The sequence below is a fragment of the Chlamydotis macqueenii genome, chromosome 5 (assembly GCF_036417535.1).
Source record: "Chlamydotis macqueenii isolate bChlMac1 chromosome 5, bChlMac1.mat, whole genome shotgun sequence".
Taxonomy (NCBI): domain Eukaryota; kingdom Metazoa; phylum Chordata; class Aves; order Otidiformes; family Otididae; genus Chlamydotis; species Chlamydotis macqueenii.
This window is the reverse complement of record NC_141560.1, coordinates 30,033,631-30,055,324: the sequence shown is the minus strand read 5'-3', so window position 1 is coordinate 30,055,324 and position 21,694 is coordinate 30,033,631. Positions and strand designations below refer to the sequence as shown.

Below are 21,694 nucleotides of genomic sequence, written 5' to 3'. Positions count from 1 at the left end.
CCTTAATAAAAGATGTACTCAAACATGGGCTCTAGAATCTATGGCACAGTACTTTAAAAGCCTGTTTGCATTTTGTCTGTTTCTTTAAAGGGCTTCCGTATTGTCTCGGGCTCCCCTGGAAATGCAGTAAGGATTCGTATCACATCTCGGTTGCCATGGCAACAGCAGTCTTTCCCATAATGAGCTGCATCATCTGAACTGATGTCACAGCATCATGCAGCAGGTCACACAAGGCACCTCCTAGTATTGCATCTTACAGATGTGCCGTAAACATCAAAAGAGGATGATTTGAACAGGACATGGTAAGTGCAAAATGTTGTGCTGTTTTTAATTGCACCGTTATTTTTTTCCTGGTTTACGAGGTTTTCCTAATATAAGAATGTGTGGGTTTTGCCTTGTGAAAATCATTTTGAAGAAAGATGCTGCATGCCTAAATATTATTTTTCAGGCAGACAGGCTAAGACAAAGGCCTACAGAAAATGCTTTCAGTCTGAATGCTTGTCTTTGCATTTGTAAATAACACCCTGAAGATTTGAAGAGAATATATTTAAATTTCACAATCCAATTAAAGTTGCTACAGTCTGATTTGTTTAAATTGAAAGAATAGCTATTTGCAATTTTAATGCCATAAGCATAGCTTGTTCCTTTCCCTGTCTCTTTATTTAAGCATTCCTAGTATGTGTAGCTCTTCATTTAACCTGTTTTATTTCAATAGCATGAATATCACCTATTTGCTTTCATCGGCCTTCCATAACATGATAGTACAGAAAATACTTTGCAAACGGGTGCTGAAAAAGCAACTGGAACAGTATTGATTTTAAACATGGCTCAGTACTGCCCTATTTCTGTTGGTATTCTTAAAAAAGCAAAACACTGATATAATTGTCAAACAATAACCAGGTATTTTGAAAGTACAGTAGCTTTTAGCTTTTATACTGACTGACTTGCTTTCTATCTGTTTTTTAAATAGTAATATGAATTTAGTGAATTTAGATTTATTTTTTACTGGAAGGCAAACAAGTTTTGTGGTGTGTTTTTTTTTTTTTTTTTTTCCTCTTGCTGCTGCAACTGCAGTAAAAGGTGTAGCAAAAGATTCAGGCATTCTGAGGGGGTTTGCTATGAATAAAATAATAACAGGAATAATTAGAAAGGCTTCCACCTCTACTGTGGGAAGAAAATACATATCTTTTATATTTAGCAATTCTTTACAATGTCCAGTATTTGTTTATTTTGTGTTAAGGTCTTGCTTCTGGAGGCCAGGCTAATTTTGCTTAACTTCAAGTTAATCTTGCTGGATAGTACACAGCAACATTAATGATTTGATTTTCCATGTTTAAAAGATTCAGTCTTTCAGCTGCTGGCTATTAGAAGGAAAGAAAGGACCAGACACATGTCATTTTAATTGATCAATATGTCCACTAGGAATTAGGGAGTGGTCTCTGGCTCTGTTCTCTCTGTGTAGTTTATATTTCAAAAGTGCAGCAAAAGAAAAATAGCAACCACTAGTCTTGTAGTGATGTTTATATTTACCATGGTTTTTAGTCCCTTATACTTGATAAAGTATGGAGTAGTAAATATAATGAGATCTCACTGCTCTTCATAGGGATGGGTGTGATGATCTTGTCTAGCACAAGCCGGACTGGAGCTCCTGTATCCTATTTCGACAGTCTGTACTGCATCATACATGCCTTTTTCACCATGGTCTGAGTACATTTGTTGTTTTTTTTTTTTTCCTACTGCAAAACACAAAGCAGATGACTGTAAATTAACATTAGAATGATGTCGCTGTATTTATTTGTGATGCATTTTAGAGTGTGAAAGTAAGCGGTCTCCTGCGCTTGCTGTGCTCTGACCAGGCAAACTCGGAAGGTATGAGTTAGCAAGAGGAATGGAGGGAGGGAGGGCGGGACAGCTGCTGTCTGGCTAGTGTCAGAACTGGAGATGTGGAGAGAGCTGGTGAGCAGTGCATTTCACTTGCAACTTAGGGGCCATCAAAGAACAGTTAATGAGACATGACTGTAAGACATGCTTTGTTGGAACATTATGCCTTTATTAATAATAACAACATATTTTGTTAGATTTTGCAAGTGACTTGATTATCACTGCGATTTCTCAGACTAGAGTTAAAAATGAGGGGAAACATACTGGGGAAAACCAACGACTTTTGACAGTGTTGAGGAAGAGAGAACCTGCTATGAAGCCCCCCGTGCAGATTTTTTTTATTTTTTTCTAATGATGAGAATAAATCATGCTGTTTTTCAAATTTTTTTTTTTTTTTACAGTTTCTGTTACTCTCTATTCCACACCCTTCTCACAGCATTGTTTGCTCTGGGAAACACTCACTAATAACAGAGCTGTCACTTGTTTCTTGGTGAACATCTCAGCTCATTCTGACTCTAGCTGAATGTCTTGACTGTAGAATACTTCCTGTTCATTTTTGTATGGGCCCAAGTGTTTCACTGAGGTCTGTATAGGAGCGTATGGAAGAGTATGGAGTGAGGAACAGGATCTTACTATAAAAAGCAAGCCTGATTGCCTGAGTCAGAGCATGACTGAATGTAGAAACACTACAGATATAATGCAATTTTGCTTGCTGTTGAAGCAGATTCATAATTGGTACAATTATGTGTTCAACAGTAGGAAAACTGTGTTGCTTTCAGTTTTGTTCCACAGCTGGTTTTAGTCATCATTACTGAAGGCAATACATTTTGTAGATACATGTATTCCTCTACAATATAGCTGAATTCAGACACTTAATCTGTAGACTAGAGTTCTTCTGCATTTTCATACTGACATGTAGTTAGAGATGGGGGTATACTAGTAAACTGAAAGGATGTCAGTGTTTAATCTTTGCTTTGCTACAGGATTTTATTATATTGTCAGTTAAGTAGTTCCTGCATAGCTTAGCACTGAACACAGAGAAAAAAGGAAGCTTGATTCCTCCCAAAACAGCTGTGGGAGTTGATGACAAAGCCTGACTGCATCAGTGGAAGTTGGTACAACATTAACACTTTTTGCGGATTTTTTTTTTTTGTCAGCATATGACAATGTAAAGCCTACTGAGAGGGGATCAGAGCATGTCCTCTATTGAAAGAAGCCTTTTTTTTTCATCTCTGAAGAGTAGCTGAGGGAAATCTGTGCTCTAGACTTTATCTTCTGTAGGTCATGTTGCAGTAGAACAGTGGTGGTCCTGTCCTCCCCACCCCCTGGGGGCTCTGGAATGGGTCTGTGTCCAGGAACTCATCCCTGCAAAGTCAAGTCAAAGGAGTTCTCTTTATCAGAAGTGCTCAGGCATTGATTAGAACTTGTAGCATTTCCAAAATGCTGATGAAAGATTTCCTTCAAAATAACCAAGGAATTAAAATGAATTTAAAAATCCTATGCCATGTCATAATTTAGTTGCACCCTTCTGTTAAAATCACTTTTGTGTCACAAAAGAAAAATTGACAGAATTCTGGGCTTGATGGGTATTTTTTTGTGTGTGTGTGTGCTGAGTGCTACTAGCTTCAGGGAGAGGTACAGTTGGCCAGAATGTTTGAAGTTCTAGGTTTGTATTTAAAAGAAAAAAAGATTTATATGTATTAAAAGATACTGTGTTTATCTTTTGAAATGGTATATTTATATTTTGTATTGTAAGTAAGGCCTATGCTATATAATGAAGTGTCTGTATATTCTGTAAGGAGACATTATACTGGTATTACTGGGATAAAATTCATGATACATAAATGCAAAGACGACTTCAAGAGATCATCTTGCAACTAAATTATGTCTGAAAACTAACATTTCTGTGAACTGGAGGGGAAAAAGGTGCCCTTCACTTTGCCCTTTTATGAAAGCAGATACTTATTAAAGCGGATTTCAGCTGCAGAAAGTAAGTTGTGTAAGTTACCCCTATCACAAGTCACCTGGGCTGGGCCAGGTCTTTCCTACTACAGGAAGGGAAGGAGCAAGAGGAAAAGCTGAGCTGGATAGAGGGGCAGCAGGAGTCTAGACTGCTGCTTTATGTAGTGGGGAAGCAGGATGTATAGTGGATAGAAGCAGCAACAGATGGGCAACCATGTTTGACATCACTATCATGATCCAGAACTTTCCTGTAGAAGTTGTTGACATGCTGGGTTCCTAGCTTCTGCAGGCTTTGGCATGGGGAAGAGAGACCTCAGCTACGTTCATAACCCTAACAAGTCCTTGCTGTAGCCATTTTCTATTTTGTCAGTGCTTAAAGGCTCCCTGACCCTTGTTTGCTGAGTGGGCACATACGCTTTCAATCAGTTCTTTTGTACAAAGGCCCATGGAGTATTTTCTTTCTCATGTCTAGTTTTGTATCTAACATTTGCTACCGATTTTTAAAATAAAAGCACCTAACACCACTTCACACCCATCAAGTCAAACCCCAAAATGCACAATATAAATCCCTTAACTGGCTTGGGATGGTCACAGTAGTTTAACCACTAATAGTCATGCTACATGTATATACACACACGTGTGTATATACACATTACATCAGAAGGATCATCATAAAAATCACTCTTTAAGAGTATTAAAAAGTGCTTTCCTGAAGCAAAAGGTTTCTTATTTTTAAAATGTCTTCAGAAAAGCTTTGCTTCATGAGAAAAAGGAGTGGGGAATAAATTAAAAAACAACACAGTTAGCTCTTCCCCTCCTGTTTTGTGGTTGAACTACAGATTTCACGCATCTTGACTCTTGGGTACTTTGAATCCCAGCAAGGCTGACTCAGCTTTTTGTCTCTCCAAGGTCAAAAAATTCAGCTCTGTGCAGTTTACAATGTCTGGCACTTTCAGACAAGATGTTTTAAGCCAGGAATGCTCTCCGCTCTGTGTGAGCTTTCGGTGCTCATGGCACATGTCAGATACAGGCTTGCCCTGGCAGCTTTGGCCGAAATGCTGTTGCCACCTGCTTCTTGTCCAGTATTCCATCTCGCTGCCCGGCAAGGAGGGACTTTCTCTCAACTGGTGAATGAATGTCTTCCAAGGCATCTGGAAGTGGATATAGCTTGTAAATGTAAATGAAGTGTTCTCCAGCCCAGAGAATAATCATTGTGTCCTGTGGCAGAGCATTTAGCCTCAAAGTTAAGGGTGGAGGATGAGCACTGTGAATTGTAAAGACACCTTCTTACCTTTGCCAGCTAAGTGGCTTCTGCAACGGTTAAGAGCACCCAGGGCAAGTAGTCAGCTCTCTGGATGACTGATTGTTTTGCAGGATGAGGCAGTAAAAAGGCACTGTGCAAGGAGAAGCACAGGACCCTCCATGTAGCAGTCAGGCTTCTGTGAGGCTGAGGGCAGGCACAGAAAAGCCTGACCCCAAAAACCGCTGGTACACCAAGTCAAATTCCTTTCTCATAGACACCACGTATGCTAAGCATATAGCTGAAATGTCCTCTCTCTCTTTGGCAAAGAGAACTTTCAGGTGATAGTGATTTCTATGAGGCAATAGCTCTGTGAAATAGATTTCCCAGCCCCCACGGTACAGTGTCTTGTGGGAGCTGAGACACTTAAAAAGACGGCCTTTGTTAGTGTTAGGTTGTACTGAAAGGTTGTACTAAAGAAGCTCTTAGGTGAGGAAGCACCCAACTGCAATAATTAGTTCTCTTTTCAGTCTAACTGTAAATCTATTACTTTTGTATACATTTTTTTCTTTCAAAAGTTACCCTGTACTGATTATCCTGTAAAACTGCATGTTGTCACAGTTTCAGGATTAGGATGCGAACATGAAGTTGCTTCATGAACTGTCAAAAAAAATAACATAATTTTTTTTTTTACCAGGTTGATATGTGGATAAAGTAAAGGAGGCATGTATCTGAATATAAAACAAGACTCTCTATTTGTTTATTTATCATTTATTTATTTATTTATCCTTTCTGTCTTTCTTCCCTGTGTCATTTTTGGAGCATTTCCTCTCTGGACTAAAAGCTTGTAGCCAAGTCTCTACTTCAATCTTAAAATGCATCCCACCTAACCTCCATAACTCCTCCTTGCACACTGTGTTAGACTTGCATTTCTTGCTTTCAGCTCCTGCTCAATTCCATCATGTGCTGACTTCCTGTGTCGTACTCGCTCCTTCCAGCTTTCTGTTCCTGAATGTTATGCCTGTAATTGCTCTCTTCTATCAAGTTGTCATTATTTCTGATTTAAATCCCTTGGAAAAAAGTTGCATTTCCTCTGGGCAGTCTTTAAAGTAGTTTATGAAAAGTTACATACAGAAAACTTGTGGGACTTAAGGGTTATTACTATGTTTTAAAATAAAGCAGTTCAGATCTCTCTACCAAAGTTTGGATAGGACCCTTATAGTGCTAGAGGCTGTAAAAATACCTGAAAAATGATGAAGTCTTTCCTGACTAGATTGCAGTAATTTTCAGTTTAAATTGAGAATGAGAAACTATTTTCCTCAGTTTTCCTATAGATCCCTCATAAGGAATAAGTAGCATGCCCAAATTTCTTGGAAAAACTTTGGCAGGCCTGGGACAAGTTATTTTTCTTATTACTTGTATAGTAATTTAGAAGTCTTTTCTATCTCTGTTTGTGCTTCTGTGTAGTTTTCTGAGGTTGTTTTTTGTTTTTTTTTGTTTTTTTTTTTTTGTTCGTGGTGGTTGTATTGGATAGAACTGAGCTCATATTGGAGATCCATGAAATTTCAAGGGATTTAAGGCAGAAAATGATTGTTATCTACCCTAAATTAGGCTGCAGCTTAACACACTGAGCTTGGGAACGCTCTAGCCTTTCAGAAGAGGAGGATCTACTTGACGATGTTTTTTAGACAAACCTTGATTGTACTATTTAAAATGAAACAAATAATAAAAATCCATACCTTAGTTGCTGGAAGCTGGGCCTTTATATGCTTAGTTGGCAACAGAAAGGAAAAAGTTCTGTGCGCTTCTTAGTTTTTTAGAAGAAATTAGCGCTTTTGTTTTAAAAGTTTTAAAACAGAATTTCCTCTATTGGCTAGGTAGGTGCTTGTCCTTTGGTAGATTGCTATGACTGTATATGCACTGCCAAGAGAGTTAATATAAAAATATGTCTGCAAAATATATTAAAAAAAAAAATTAAGGAAACAACATACCTGCCTACTGAAATTGGAAAGTAAGGATAGATGCCTGTTTGCGCTGCAAAATACAACCTCAGATGCTTGTAAGTAAGCCTACTGAGAAATAATGTTGAACAGGTGACCTGTATTGTATTTTTGCCTTTTCAATAAAAATGAGAAGATTTTTGACAGGTATTTATTTGATAGAGGCTGGTAGAACTCGTACAGTGAATGCAAACAAAAACCAGGAGTCAGATATTGTCAAGTCTGAGGGCTGTAAGATTATTTTTAAGCTGATATTGCAAGACAAGCTTTAAAGAAACTCAGATAAAATACTAGTTAGCAATGACAAAACTAATGAAAGACTTTTCTCAACACTTGGTTTTTGTAATGAAAAACTGCACTTCAGAGCTGAGTGCTATTGACAGAATAACTAGGGTCTGTTGAGAATGTTTTCAAATAAGGGCATCTTTCAAAGCTGTTGCATGTAGCTACTCCAGGCTGCTTACAATTTTCAAGTGTGTTAGATCATGTTTAGAAGCAGCTTTTCCTGCTGAGGAGGCTAATTCCCTGACCAAGGCACTTCTGTACTAGCAGGTATGTATCCTTCCTATACTTCAAGCTACACTGCTAGTCTCCTAAAACATACCATATTTTGTTAAAATAATAAATCAGACTTTGATTGCTACAAAAAACCTCACCCAAAACCCATAGCTTCAGCTAGAAAAGGCTACTCTCTGTCAGATTTCAGCACATCTAGTCTGCGTTGCTAAGGCAGTGACACAGCAGATATGTGAGTTGCCATTTTAAGGGTCAGCTATTAAAATATGTAGAGTATATTTTATAGATCCTTAATATGTCATCTAGCCTTGTTTCTTCTCAAAATGTCATCATAGTATTTTACTAGGTCATTAACAATAACACCCCTGTATAGTTTTTGATGACATTATGCACAGATACCTTGGAAAATAATTAGGGGATTTTTGGTTTTCTTGTATGTGGAAAAGGCGGTGTCCAAATATGCTCTGTGCTTGGTGTAGGAATAGGCAGTGTATGAGCAACAAAGATGATTCCTCTTTCAGAGGAAAACAATTTTAACCTTCAAAGTGCTTGGCACTGGTTTGCAATGCTATAGCTTTTTGAAGTAAACCTTTAAATAAATGAAGATACTTGATTTTGTGTTTCTGTGAATGCAGAAACTTTCTTAATTATTGCTTTTGTTTAGCTTCATTATGCCATTTTGAATTGAATTGGAACTTCAGTTTCATTTGCTGGTCCCACCTATGTGATCCCTTTTCTTTGTTGTAACTTGTAAAGTCATTTTGGTCAAGATGGATAAAATCCTCCTCAAATCTCTGTTGTTCCCTTTCTCGCTGGGCAATACAGAGAAATGTTTGTCAGCATGTTGAGGGCCTGAACGGTGAGTTCTGTAGGATACTGGTACTAGATGAATGTTTGTTTGAGGTAAAGATCTTAGGTGTTCTCCCCCTGTACTTGTTACGAAAATGTACTGAACCTGGTATGAGGACTTCCTGGGTTTAAATTTCAATGATATAGAATAAGAGCTGGTCAGAGAAGTTAAAAGCTACAAGAAAGGTAGCCTTGAGCAGTGGCCTGTGATACTTGAATCAAGGAGACCTGGAAACTGCTTCTGGCTCTGATACTAAATGTGTCCCTTGCATGTCGTCTCTGAACTTGTGCCTGTTGTTCATCACCTGTGGAAAGGACATAATGACACTGATCCCCTATGTGAGTGCTATGTGACACTGCTATTGATTTAACTTTACACACACACACACACACACACACACACACACACACACATGTGTACAGGCAAGACAGTAGCAGATGCCAGACAGAGGGGTGCAAGGGAACATTGCTGAATAAAAGACAGATGTGAGTGCTGAAAATAAAATGTAAAAATCAAAATAAAGGAAACTAACTTTTGAGATTTTTGTCCTGGGATAAAGGATTACAGTTGAAAACTTAGCAAATGTATGGAAAATGTCATGGTTTTGGCAACACAAAAATTACATTTATAAGCCAAACTCTTGAGCCTGCTTAACTGAAAATAAAAGCGTCATTCCATAATTAAATTTGAAAAGACCAGGCAGATGTCTCTACAGGCTGAGCCTAAGTGATTTCCTTATAGACAGGGAGACAGCAACACTTGGTCTGTAAAGCTTGAGGCACTATGTGCATGCTGTTCTGCTGTAAAAGAGATCTTTCCTTTTTTGGGGAAAAAAAGGGGACCCACTATGCTTTTGCATAGTCTTCGAGGGCTCTTTTCCGCAATTAGGGCTTGATAATAATTAGTCTACAAAATGCTGTTTTCTCTCTCATTGCTGATTCATTAAAACACCTATTGTTGATCTTCATTAAGTTTTTAGCCTAGGTTTTGTTCAGAGAACAACCAACCCAAAACAGCTAGTTACTGATGGCTATGCATTAAAATGAGATGTAAGATACACAGGACTAACATCTGTTCTGAACTGGGTAGACCAAAAGGTTCTAGAGATATTGCTCTTTCTAGTTTAACAAATACTTATAGATTTTTAATATATTCTTATATATTTACAGGAACCAGAATAGCTGTAAGTGTCAAGCGAGCTGAGGATGTATATTTCCAGTTTATGTGCCAATAGCTGAGGGAAGAGGACCATGGCAAGGAAGGCACATTATGAGTGATCAAGAGTGAAAGTAGCCCCCACGATTAACCTGTATTGTTTTCTGACTCCCAATATAATTTAGAATCTCTTCAGTTTAGTCTTCCTTAGACGTATATACTGGTATGCAGCTTTGAGTCCTGTATTCATCCTTTGAATTGTTAAAAAATTAAAAAAAAAATTCTGAGGAGGTCCATAATATGTAAAAAAAAAAAAAAAACAAGCTAGTACACTAAACTCAGCACCTAAAATTAATATTAGACATATTTGAATTCCAACAGCATATCTTCTTGAACTTTCTTGAATGGCTTATAAATTAAATTGTGTGTTTCTCTGGGTTCTTATTTGCTGTTAATTGTTGATGGAGCATTAGTGGGGTTTTTTTGTATTATTCATGTAAACTGACTAGTACTTACTTCATGGTTTTAACTAATCCTTAATAAGTTCAGACTCTGGACAGCGATTACCTCATCAAATGTATGAACATAAAATAAGTTTCTGAGAAACACTTTTTGATTTGTCTGGTGCTTTCATTGTTATGGGAGAACCACAGGGAAAGCAGAGGTTGTAGACAACCTCAACAAACCTTCAGTCTGTGAAATGGTATTTCCCCCCTCTACATCTGATTTGAAGATTATATGTTTTGAAAGTGAAATTTGATAGCATTTGGAGCCAGGAAAAATGCCAGTTTGGCAGGGCTCAGAATTTTTTTTTTTTAAACAATATTTTCCTAGACTGGAGAAGGCCTCAGGGATTATAATTAGCCTGTCTTGGGCTGATTAGTGTTGGGTACTTGAGATACTTGGTCAACAAAATAACATATCCTGCCAGTCTAGTGGAAGGAAGTCCAGCATTTCACTCCTCCCTGCAGGGAGGAGAATCGTTTTGGTAGATTAAATCCTTTTATGAGAAAAAATGCTGGATGTATTGAATGCTTAGAGGTGGTTATCTCCTGGGCCAGGATGTACAGTGCTTTATTCCAGCCTTTCAAAGCATTTTACTGAAAGTGAGGAAAGTATGATCTGTGCCTTAAGACTCTGTTGAGTCTTCTTATTGATGGTTCATAACTGCTAGCTGTGCCATAAGCAAAATTCAGCTTTTTTCTTAAAACTAAAAGTAGAGATCTTTACATCTACAACTTAAACTACACACAGAAATGTAACGGTGATTAAAAGGCCAAACAGATCATTTCTGCTGATCTATGTAGTTCTATGGTTGGGCAAATTGTAAACAAGCATTTCAGTTTTAATTATGTATATATAATAGAATCATTAAGGTTGGAAAAGACCTCCAAGACTGTCAAGTCCAACTGTCAACCCAACACCACCATGCCTACTAAACCATGTCCTGGAGTGCCACATCTACACGTTTTTTTAACACCTCCGGGGATGGTGACTCCACCACTTCCTTGGGCAGCCTGTTCTAATGTTTGACCACTCTTTCAGTGAATAAATTTTTCCTAATATCCAATCTAAACCTCCCCTGATGCAACTTGAGGCCATTTCATCTCATCCTATCACTAGTTACTTGGGAGAAGAGACCAACACCCACCTCACTGCAACCTCCTTTAAGGTAGTTGTAGAGAGTGATGAGGTCTCCCCTCAGCCTCCTTTTCTCCAGGCTAAACAACCTCAGTTCCCTCAGCTGCTCCTCATAAGACTTGTTCTCCAGACCCCTTACCAGCTTCATTGCCCTTCTCTGGGCACGCTCCAGCAACTCAACATCCTTCTTGTACTGAGGGGCCCAAAACTGCACACAGTGCCAAATAAAGGGGTGCAATCACTTCCCTACTCCTGCCAGCCACACTATTCCCAATACAAGCCAAAATGCTGTTGGCCTTCTTGGCCACCTGGGCACACTGCTGGCTCATATTCAGATGTGTGTCAACCAGCACCTTCAGGTCCTTTTCAGCCAGGCAGCTTTCCAGCCACTCTTGCCCAAGCGTGTGGCACTGCATGGGGTTGTTGTGACCAAAGTACAGGACCCGGAACTTGGCCTTGTTGAACCTCATACAGTTCACCTCAGCCCATCGGTCCAGCCTGTCCAGATCCCTCTGCGCAGCCTTCCTACCCTCGAATAGATGGACACTCCCACCCAATTTGGTGTCATCTGCAAACTTACTGAGGGAGCATTCAATCCCCTCATCCAGATCATTGCTAAAGATATTAAACAGAACTGTCCCCTGCACTGAGCCCTGGGGAACACCCCTTGTGACCGGCCACCAACTGGATTTAACTCTGTTCACCACAACTCTCTGTGTTTGGCCATACAGCCAGATTTTTACGCAGCAAAGAGTACACCTGCCTAAGCCATGAGCTTCTTTAGGAGAATGCTATGTGAGACAGTATTAAAGGCTTTACTAAAGTCCATGCACAGCCTTTCCCTCCTCCGCTCAGCAGGTGACCTGGTCATAGAAGGAGATCAGATTCATCAATTATTTTAAATTTAATTTAATATTTTATAACTAACTTCATAAATAAGTCTATATAATTTGCTAAAATGAAAATGCAATTTTCATTGAAACAATTTTTTTTTCTTCAGGAAAGACTAGAGAATGAATAACTAAATGGAATGTAGAATGCCTATACTGGAAACCATTCAGGTTTCCTTCTGAAAATTGTTTCAAGTAATCCTAAAAGATATTCACACAGAGAACTAAAATAATCAGTAATAAGCTATTGCAACGTGACTATTTTTGTAAACTAAGCCTCTATTAATAGTTACATTGTTTGTAATAAAAAAATTCAGAGTTGGTTATACTATCAGACATAATTTGCTACAGTTTATTTGCAGCATTTTAACAGTGTCTCCTAAGATATATCTTTAAAATATCACAGAATCAAAGTTAGATTCAAATAGGGTGAAACAGGCAATGCTGCAATTACAAACAAAATTCCATTCAGTGACCCTTTGGAAGACTGGTAAAGATACAGATGTAGGTCAGATTACCAGCCACTTGATACAAAATTTATGAATCTAGTGGCAACTCTGTGGTGCTGAGAGTAGAAAAAAGTTCAATAATGTTTCTTTTTGGGTGGTAATACAATACAAATAATTTCATTTTTTTTAAGAGGAGGAAAAATATAGTTCTTTAAGATTAAAGAGATTAGAGGAGTAGAAGGATGGGGGTGGGAATGGAGACTGATATCGAAGCATTCACTTGACTAGTTCATCAAGTGTATGTGCCAGGGACATTAACTTTGACTCCAAGAAACAAATCTAGAACATATTGAAACACAGCAGGGAAAACTTGATTAAAAACCAGCACAAATAAAATGTGAGCTTCTGAGAGTGAGTTTTTTTTGTTTTTAAATAAGTGTGAGGGAGCTAAAAGGGTATAGTGGTACTTTAATGGCTCCCAGATTTTGCAATGAGATGATTCCTGCTGCAGTGACAAGGATGAAGACTGACAGGGTTCCCTTGAGAGCAGTGCAGTGTGAAGGCTGGGAAGAGCAAGGTCTGCAGCACAGCAGTAGTGGGTGCACTGCTGCTCAGAGTGGACTTTAAGTCTAGTTATTACCCGTGATGATCACGCATGCTCGTAAATTATGTCTTGGAGCAGCCCAGAAATGTCAGCCCAAGGTTAGTCCTGAAGCTACCTTAGCACTTCTTTCCTTTCATGATTGTTTCTCTGCTACAGCTATTACAGGCGTGCCACTGAAACTTGCCTCAAGAGACATTTAGTTCTTGTTCACATCTAACTCTGTTCCTACTGATTCCTCCTGTTCCGCTTCTAATGGAAATATAAACGTATGGGTCTTATTCAAGGCTTACAGGAGTCATTAATAAGCTTCAGGCCTGGTATCTTCCCATGTTGTGTGCAGTTTGTTTGGTTTTTTTTTCTGATTCTGTGATTTCCCCAAGGAAAATGTTGTGATAAACTGAATGAAGCCAAGCAGAATCCTTGGAAGCAGAAAAAAAAAAACCCAACATTTTAAATGTGTGTGCCTCCTTTGAGATTCAAAGGTTTGAAAAAGGGCTGTGTGACTGTAAAGATTTGGGAATAATCTTGCTCCTCAATTTCCTGCCAAATAATGAACATGTTATTAGTATCGTCTGTGGAGTTCAGGTTGCTGTTAGGATGTTGTGGAGTGCTAAAGTATTCTTTGTTTACTGTAAAGCTGATTAAGATCTAAACACAAGTAATAGTGTGCAGGTAGGTTTCAGTTTCATTTTTCAAGATGCTAATGTGAATCCTTTGCCTTCATGAGTTGTGATAAAATATCTTATCAACTTTGAAGGGTTTTATCCTGGCTGCTATTTTTGAAATATAGTATCAGGCTTTAAAAGGGTAAAGCAGCCAAAGTTTTCGGGAATGCATCAAGAGCTTTAGAGATGTGGCTGTATTTTCTAGAACGCCAAGTAAGATACCCATGGCGTAGAAAGTAAGATTTCTTTGATTTTTATGTAGGGAAGGATAGACTGCTTGATACTGGCTTATAGCTTTGTTGGTTTTGTTTTGCTCTTATCTGAAATGTGAAAAATTCCCAAGACTGAATCTCAGAACAAAAGATTATTGTTGTACAGGAAACAAAGTTTCAAGTAGTGATTTCTTGGAAGTAAAGCATAATGGCACTCTTAAAAAATGAATTTAGAGGAATTATTTACGATAGCCCCAGGGAATTAAGTCCTATTTAATTTAAAAGCAGGGATAGTAGTGACAAAGTACATGGGCAGTAAGAACATTAGTTTCAAGATCCACAACTCTGTCTGCTAATGTAATTCAACCCAATTTTGGACAGGTCAACTGTAGGTACAGTGGATGCCAGTTGTTTTTGTAGATTCTAAAAACAAATAAGATGACCACAGTACTGTGATCTGTTTTGGTATTAATGTTCTATTTCTATGGATATTGTTGTTATTATTGCTAATGTTGTCAGAAAGAGAAATTCAGCATGTGAAGTCATGCACAGATGCACACAAAAATCCTAAGTATCTCCTCCCCACCCCAAAACACATACTGTGTGAGTCAGAGAGCAGGCCTGCAAAGGACCATACCAGGAACATGGCAGGAATGCGAGAGGATTTTAAAGATTTGTGACATGAGCTCCTACATGACTTGTAACAGCGCTATTACGTACTTCTTCCATCACTTATTGACAGGTCAGATTTGTTGGTTTGTTTTTTTTTTTAAGAAGTTATTCTTGCTGCTAAAAATATGTGGGGAGTGCTAAACAAGAGAGTCAGTAGTATCCCTCTAGGATGCTTGGGCAGACAGGGAAGGGACTTGAGAGGAAGAAAAGAATGTGCCCAGGCTATGCTTGTGGTATCAGGGCACCCTGCCACACAAGCAGATACAGAGAGGCAGCCGGGAACAGCCCAGCTGGTGAGAGTTAAGAGTCTAGAAAAAGCATTAGAAAAGGGGCACAGAGCAGGAAGAAAGAGTGTGGTAAGAGCTACCTCAAGCTAAAGAGGAGAGAAATTGTGTTGCTACAGGCTGAATGGGTTTGCTGTGGTCTGTAGCAAGCTGAGGGAGAATGAGGTAACAGCTGATACAAGCAGGCCAGAAGTTAACTGCTGCTTGAAGACTCCACAGGATCCTACTCCTATTCAGCTCCTGTCAAAATAACATGAAGATTGCAAACTCCTCTGTGGCCATCTAATGGGCACGATGCACTATTTCTGGTCATATTGGGAATAAGTCTAAGAAGTTTCAAGTACAATATGCAGCAAAATATATCAAATGGCATTATCCTGTACGGTTACAGCATGCAGAAAATGAATCAGCAGCAATTTAAGAACATAATAATAAATCTAACTTTGACTAAGCAAGCTCATTTTTTAAATCCTTGGAGACTCTGCAGGATGTTTTAATGGGTCTTTTGTGATGTGGATATTTCCTCAGTTTAAAAACTGGACTAAATAGGTTCATTTTGCATAACTTAGGAAGGAGCCTTCATACGGTAATGATTTTAGGTCACTGCTAAGCTAGACCAGATGTGGATGAATGGCTTAACAGTGAAACGCTGCATATCCCATTACAAAGCTTTTTAGGCCTATATACTTACCCTCTTGGCAATAAGCTTGCAATTAATGAGTAAGTCCTTAATACATAGTTATATGTCAAAAAAGGCAATAATAGTTACACCACAGTTCTTGATGGTTTTGGGAAACCTTTGAAGGCAGTCATTGACAAGATAAATTGATGGAGGCATCTATAATTAGGATTAAGTTAATTTGTATGTCATTGCCACCCAGAAAGACATTGTCTCCCTCTATGTTATAGAGGTTAGGGGAGAACTATATTTAAATGGTAAACTAAACCTATTTTCTGGGTGAAAAGAAGGAAATGATGTAATGTAGAAAGCTACTAAATAAGGAATAAACTTTCTGAAATACCAGCTGTAGTCTTTAAAATATGTCTAAAAAGAAGACATTACATTGACTTACAGAGATTCAGAAAAGTTAACTTTCTATTCTCTGAAATATAAAAAATAACAAAAGATAATTTATCAACCTTTCTTCTTCTTGATATTTTATATAGAATAGAATAGTTCAGTTGGAAAGGACCTACAATGATCATATAGTCCAATTGCCTGACCACTTCAGGGCCGACCAAAAGATAAAACATGTTATTAAGGGCATTCTCCAAATGCTTCTTAAACACTGACAAGCTTGGGGTATGAGCCACCTCTCTAGGAAGAAAGACACTGTTCCAGTGTTTGACCACCCTTTCAGTGATGAAACGTTTCCTAATGTCAAGCCTAAACCTCCCCTGGTGCAGCTTTGAAACATTCGCCTGTGTCCTGTCACTGGACACCAGGGAGAAGAGATCAGCATTTCCCTCTCCACTTCCCCTTCCAGCACTTCCACCAGCTTTGTTGCCCTCTTCTGGGTGCATCCACGGATCTTCACATCCTTCTTAAATTGTGGGGCCCAGAGCTGCACACAGTACACAAGGTGAGGCCACACCAACGCTGAATACAGCAGGATAACACCTCTTTTGACTGGCTGGTTGTACTATGTTCGATGCACCCTAGGATGCAGTTTGCCCTCTTGGCTGCCAGGGCACACTGCTGTCTCACAGTGAACCTGTTGTCAACCAGCAACCCCAAATTCCTTCCTGCAGAGCTGCTTTCCGCCGCTCCTCTCCCAATTTATACTTGTGTCCAGCATTAGCCAGCTTCATATTATTTTTTAAAAATGCAAGTTTAGGTGCATCACTTTTTATGGAGGTTTTATAAAGGGTAAAATCCTTTAGTAAAGTTGGAGAACTGGATCAACAAGAAGGGTCCTTTTAGGGTCCTAATAGTTTATTCCTAAATGGTCCAAATGTTGAGCCTGATTCCTGCCAAATTGATACACTGACAACTCTGAACAGGCCCATATTCAAGCTTTGGCTGGTTACATCTATATTGGACTAAAAATATGCTATGTGTTTTAGCACGTTATTAAAAAATGCACATCAGTGACTATCAGAGTATGAACAAGTAAGGTTACAATAATGCTCCACAGTTCCTAAAAACTGGAATCCATATATTAAATCTCTTTGCAAGAGTCTCAGATAAGTCTGGTGCTGGCAATTCTATAATGAAATGCACTGTCTAGAAACGCTGAGATAACAGTAAATGAACTTGATGGCTTTGCACCATATAGTGCATTGATAGGGAAAGCTCAAGCCACTAAAGCAGTAATGCCACATTAGTGGAGTACTGCACCTGAGGCAATAAATTTATCTGTCAACTAGACATGTTACTAATAAATATGGCTACTTTTTGAGTAATCAAATTCACAAGTTTGAGAAGCCCCTCACTGCATCCTGCTGTGTGGTAGGGATGATCACAGTGTCACCTCACATATAGCCTCACCTGGAGTCTACAAGCAACTAAAGTAATGACAAAAGGGAATCTTGAAAACTGACTAATAGCTTGAGGTGAATATTAACTGTAGAAGAATTTGCATTATCATAGCATGACTGATAGAAGATTTATAAAAAACCCTAATGTATGCATGTACACATACATATGTATATACATGCATGTTACATAATGAGTTCTGGAATACTAAAAAACTTTATTTAACAATCTTTGCTTGATGACTCAGTTCATCCTAATTTCAGGAGGTCTCTTTCCATCTTCTCATAGAGTGATGATGACTCTTCACCACCTGCAGTTTGGTCACTGGCAGATGGGAAATGGGTCAAACCCTCTCAGAAGCCGTATGTTTGCTCCCAGTGGGGAGCTGAAGGAAGAAAGGATTGATTTAATCCTTATTAATGCAAGGGCAGCCATGTGGAAGGTGGATTTCTCTTAGGACCTTAAAAATTAATTCTAATTAAGGTAGAAAGTGAATTGGAAGTGCAATATAATAGAACAACTCTGCGTACATGCATTTCTGTTTCATCATGATGGGTACTTTCTGCTGCTGCCTGTTCGATGCCAAGCAGCTGCTTCAGCATTTCCCTGCCTTGCTGTTTCCTCAGCTGTTATCAGCACTGCCTTGTCTCCTCCCCGTCTCCTTATTGAGATAATGGCCAATGTAGTTTGCTATCACCTCCTGCAGCACAGGCTCAGCTGCAGACCAGCCTTGGCTGTTGTGCTACTCTAGAAGCTGGTTTGACTTGTTGGCAGTTCTCTTTGTAGCTCCTGCAGCAGCTTGCCTCTAGCCCTTTCTCTTTTCTTAAAGAATTCTTGTTCCTTTTGCTGACACACACTCACTCCTCTGGACATGCCTTATTTGGACTGGAGCAGAGTTTTGTGAAAAGCAGTGTAACAGTGCTTTATTATTCTGTCTGGAGGTGGAGGCGAATTTTTTCCCCTTGATGTTACTGAGTCCCAGCGAAGAGGAAATGCTAGCTCTTTATTTACTTGAGGTACAGGCTTAGATTCTTTGCTCAGAAACTGCTGTAACCAGTTTAACCACAGAACAGGATAAGAAGTAATAAAAGAAATTAGGAACAACTAATCTGGCAGCAGGGCAAGGACCAGTCCAGACCTCAGGAACTAACTGAGGCATCAGTTGCGCTAGATTGTGACCAAAGTGTCACATCCAGCAAGGTCCAGACCGAAAGAGGAAAGAGACTTTTCAGGCATTTCTTTTGAAGCGTTCTCTATTTTCTGATTGCTTATACAGAGATTAAGCTCTAAGAAGTCTTGTGAGTAACAACAACATAGAAGAACCACAGATGAATCATTCTGTCGTGTCATGGCAACATTTGGTAGTTTTTTCAGACCTGCAAGCCCAAGAAGATTTCAAAAATTCCTGATTTGAATAGTGACATAGATGATTGTGGCCTTTACACACTGGCTTTTTCTTAAAATTCCGCAGTGCTGGTGTTGATGTCAGAAAGTGCACATCATGAAAGCCTATATAAACATGTATGCCTGTATTTGTACCTTCTGCTCTGCTCGTGCTAGTTGTTGCACATGGTGCTGCCAAACAGAATAGCCTGCTGTTTCTATGCTTACTGTTTCTCCCAGCTTCCGTTCTCTCTTGAATGTCTGGGATGCAAGAGTGGAAAACCATAACTATTGAGACTTCAATTTCAACAGCAAAATGAGATTATAACAGGAACTCCTAACATACGTACCTATTTCTTCCCTTGCTGCAGCAATTAATGCTTACTGGTTTTTCTCCCTGTCACAGTATTCTTTAAAAATTCTGAGCCATGAATCTGTCAGCAGGGTGGGTGTGGGCACCAGCTCCACATCTTTGTCTTCACTTGTCCTCGGAGCTGCTATTTCTTCACTACCTCTCCTTTCTCACCTAAATGTAGCCAGTGAGAAAGGGAAGGGGTCAAACTCCTCTTAGTAAATACATGTCATATTCATTTGAATTTATGAGCCATAGCTTTTTCATGTGCATTCTCAAAAACTTTGATTTCTTTTTTTTTTTTTCTTTTTTTCCCTTGGGCTCAAAGGGGCATCCTCTCATAACTGTCTACTGTTACTTGAAATTTTTGTGGTGGCACTGCTGCATTTTGAAGACTCTCCAAAGTCAGAAGTCCTACTGATATTCACTTTATCAGATTATCCTGAATCTTCATGTAGTTTTTGTTTTTTTGGCTAATGGGCAGCATGTCAGAAGGACATGTTAGGTCAAGCTTTTCTATTGAAATGCTGTGTGTGTCGAAATACAGCTGAATAGGGCAGGATGTGAAAATCAAGCCAGTGTAAGACGTTTCTAATACAAAAGGACAGAAAGAGGAATCAGGAGAATGCAGCTGAGCTGGAGGGAAGCCTCAGTGAATGCATTGATGGGCTGTCAACTCCTACACTTCCATCCTCAGAGCTGAATCATTAACCTGTGCTGATGCAAACTGAGGTCACATCCCTCTCCCAGACTTACCTGTTGGTTGAAATTTCCTAGAGCTTGGATCAGAGAGTTTTTGTTGGCTGACAGAGAAGTTAGAGAGAAAACGTCTAAAAACCATAATTAACTCACAGTGAAAATTTATTTTAGGGGTACTAGACAAGTTATTTATCCCAAGTTTTATTTATTTCACTTTTCCTATTTCCCTCACTAATGCAACTCTGTTCATAACAACATTTATAGGAACATTGGTGTAGACCAGCCACTAGCACTTTAATTACTGTGGTATGTATGTATGACTTGTACTAATCTAGAAACCAAAGTAGTGAAAGAGCTGACAGCATACATATATTTCTAGTCCGGTTTGATAGCTGCATGTACCATCATGGAAATCCCAGGGTGCTTTTTTTTTTTTTATGTTTAAAATATGCTGTGGTTCCATAATGTTCAAACTGCAGGTTGGTGAGAGTTGGAGAGTGATGCATGTTCTTCACTATGTATTTAACTAGGAATGAGGTACAATTAGAACCAACACATAGCTAGGAACAAGAAGAAATATGTTTCTCTTGCATCTTTGAACACAGAGACTTGAACCAGTTCTGCAGTTGGAGCAGATCATTGTAACTCTGTTAACCTAACTGGCTCTGAGGATCAACCTCAAGGGGCTTATGCTGTTTGTTTTGAGGTTATTCCTTTTCTCCCACTCAAAGTATATTTTTTCCTACATTTAGCTGGAAGGTTTGCAAAATTTGATACGAAGACTATTTACCTTTCTTTCATCCAGTGACTATTTTGTGATTGTGAAAAGTAGGAATAAGCAGGTCACAGCAACATACTTAGGATGTAGAAGGTATTGCAGCTATGGAAATTGTGCCTGTTCTAGCACAATTGTGCCTGTCTATCTACTAGACAAGTAAAGATATTGTCCTGTATGAAACCTATTTACTTGTGCCTGGATGGTCACATAAAGATATAAGTGCATTTATATTTATATGCAGGCGATTTTTTTTTAATAGCTGTGTAAAGTGGTGTGTAAGACCTTGATGAATATTTACCAGTTGTCATGAAGTTTTCCAGAGGGATAAATGCCTCAGGCTGAATTTTCTTTGGATTTCTTTTGGGAGAGGGAGACTGTATTTTTGAAAAATATGAGAGAAAATACAGATTTGCTAGTATTAATAACAAAAAAAAAAGCAATTGAAGCATGACAATTTCTTATATGGTAAATAAGTATAAATCCACTTTTGTTCTAGAAATTTTCCAAAACTCTGAAAGATAATCAGTAACTGTTGATTTATCAGTAACTTGATATGTTTTACCTTGTCAGAATCTGATGTTAAAATACCTAAGCCACAGAAACAAGAAAAATAATTTTCTAGTACCATTTTTTGATAGCTCTATAGCCTCAGGGTAAATGATTTTCCATTTCTTTTTTTTTTTTCCTAATGATGTTTAGTTATTTAAAAAAAAAAAAATCATGTCACATTATGTCATCAGAGCTTGTAGATCTTTCAGAGGTACTTGCATTTTGGAAAAAGCTATAAGGCAAGGCATGGAAGAGATGACAAAGGGAGGAGACTTCAAACCTGTAATATTTTGGATTTTTAGTCAATATAGAGTTAATAACTGGAATATGAATATATTTAGAAAATTAAAAAGCCTGTAACACTTTAGTTCCCTTGCCCATAATATTGTCCAAAAGAAACAGTAGTTAATTTGGTTAATCATACTTACATAAG

General features: G+C 38.6%; 1 protein-coding gene across 1 annotated transcript in view; it reads left to right on the top strand.

Annotated features, from left to right (window-relative positions):
* The first annotated feature begins 227 nt into the window (after positions 1–227).
* The window catches only part of AKAP6 (A-kinase anchoring protein 6), a 295,501-nt gene continuing 274,034 nt past the window's right edge, over positions 228–21,694 (top strand). Inside the window, exon 1 of the mRNA XM_086749479.1 lies at positions 228–302. The gene's annotated coding sequence lies outside the window, so the exon portion shown is untranslated. The remainder of the gene's footprint in view (positions 303–21,694) is intronic.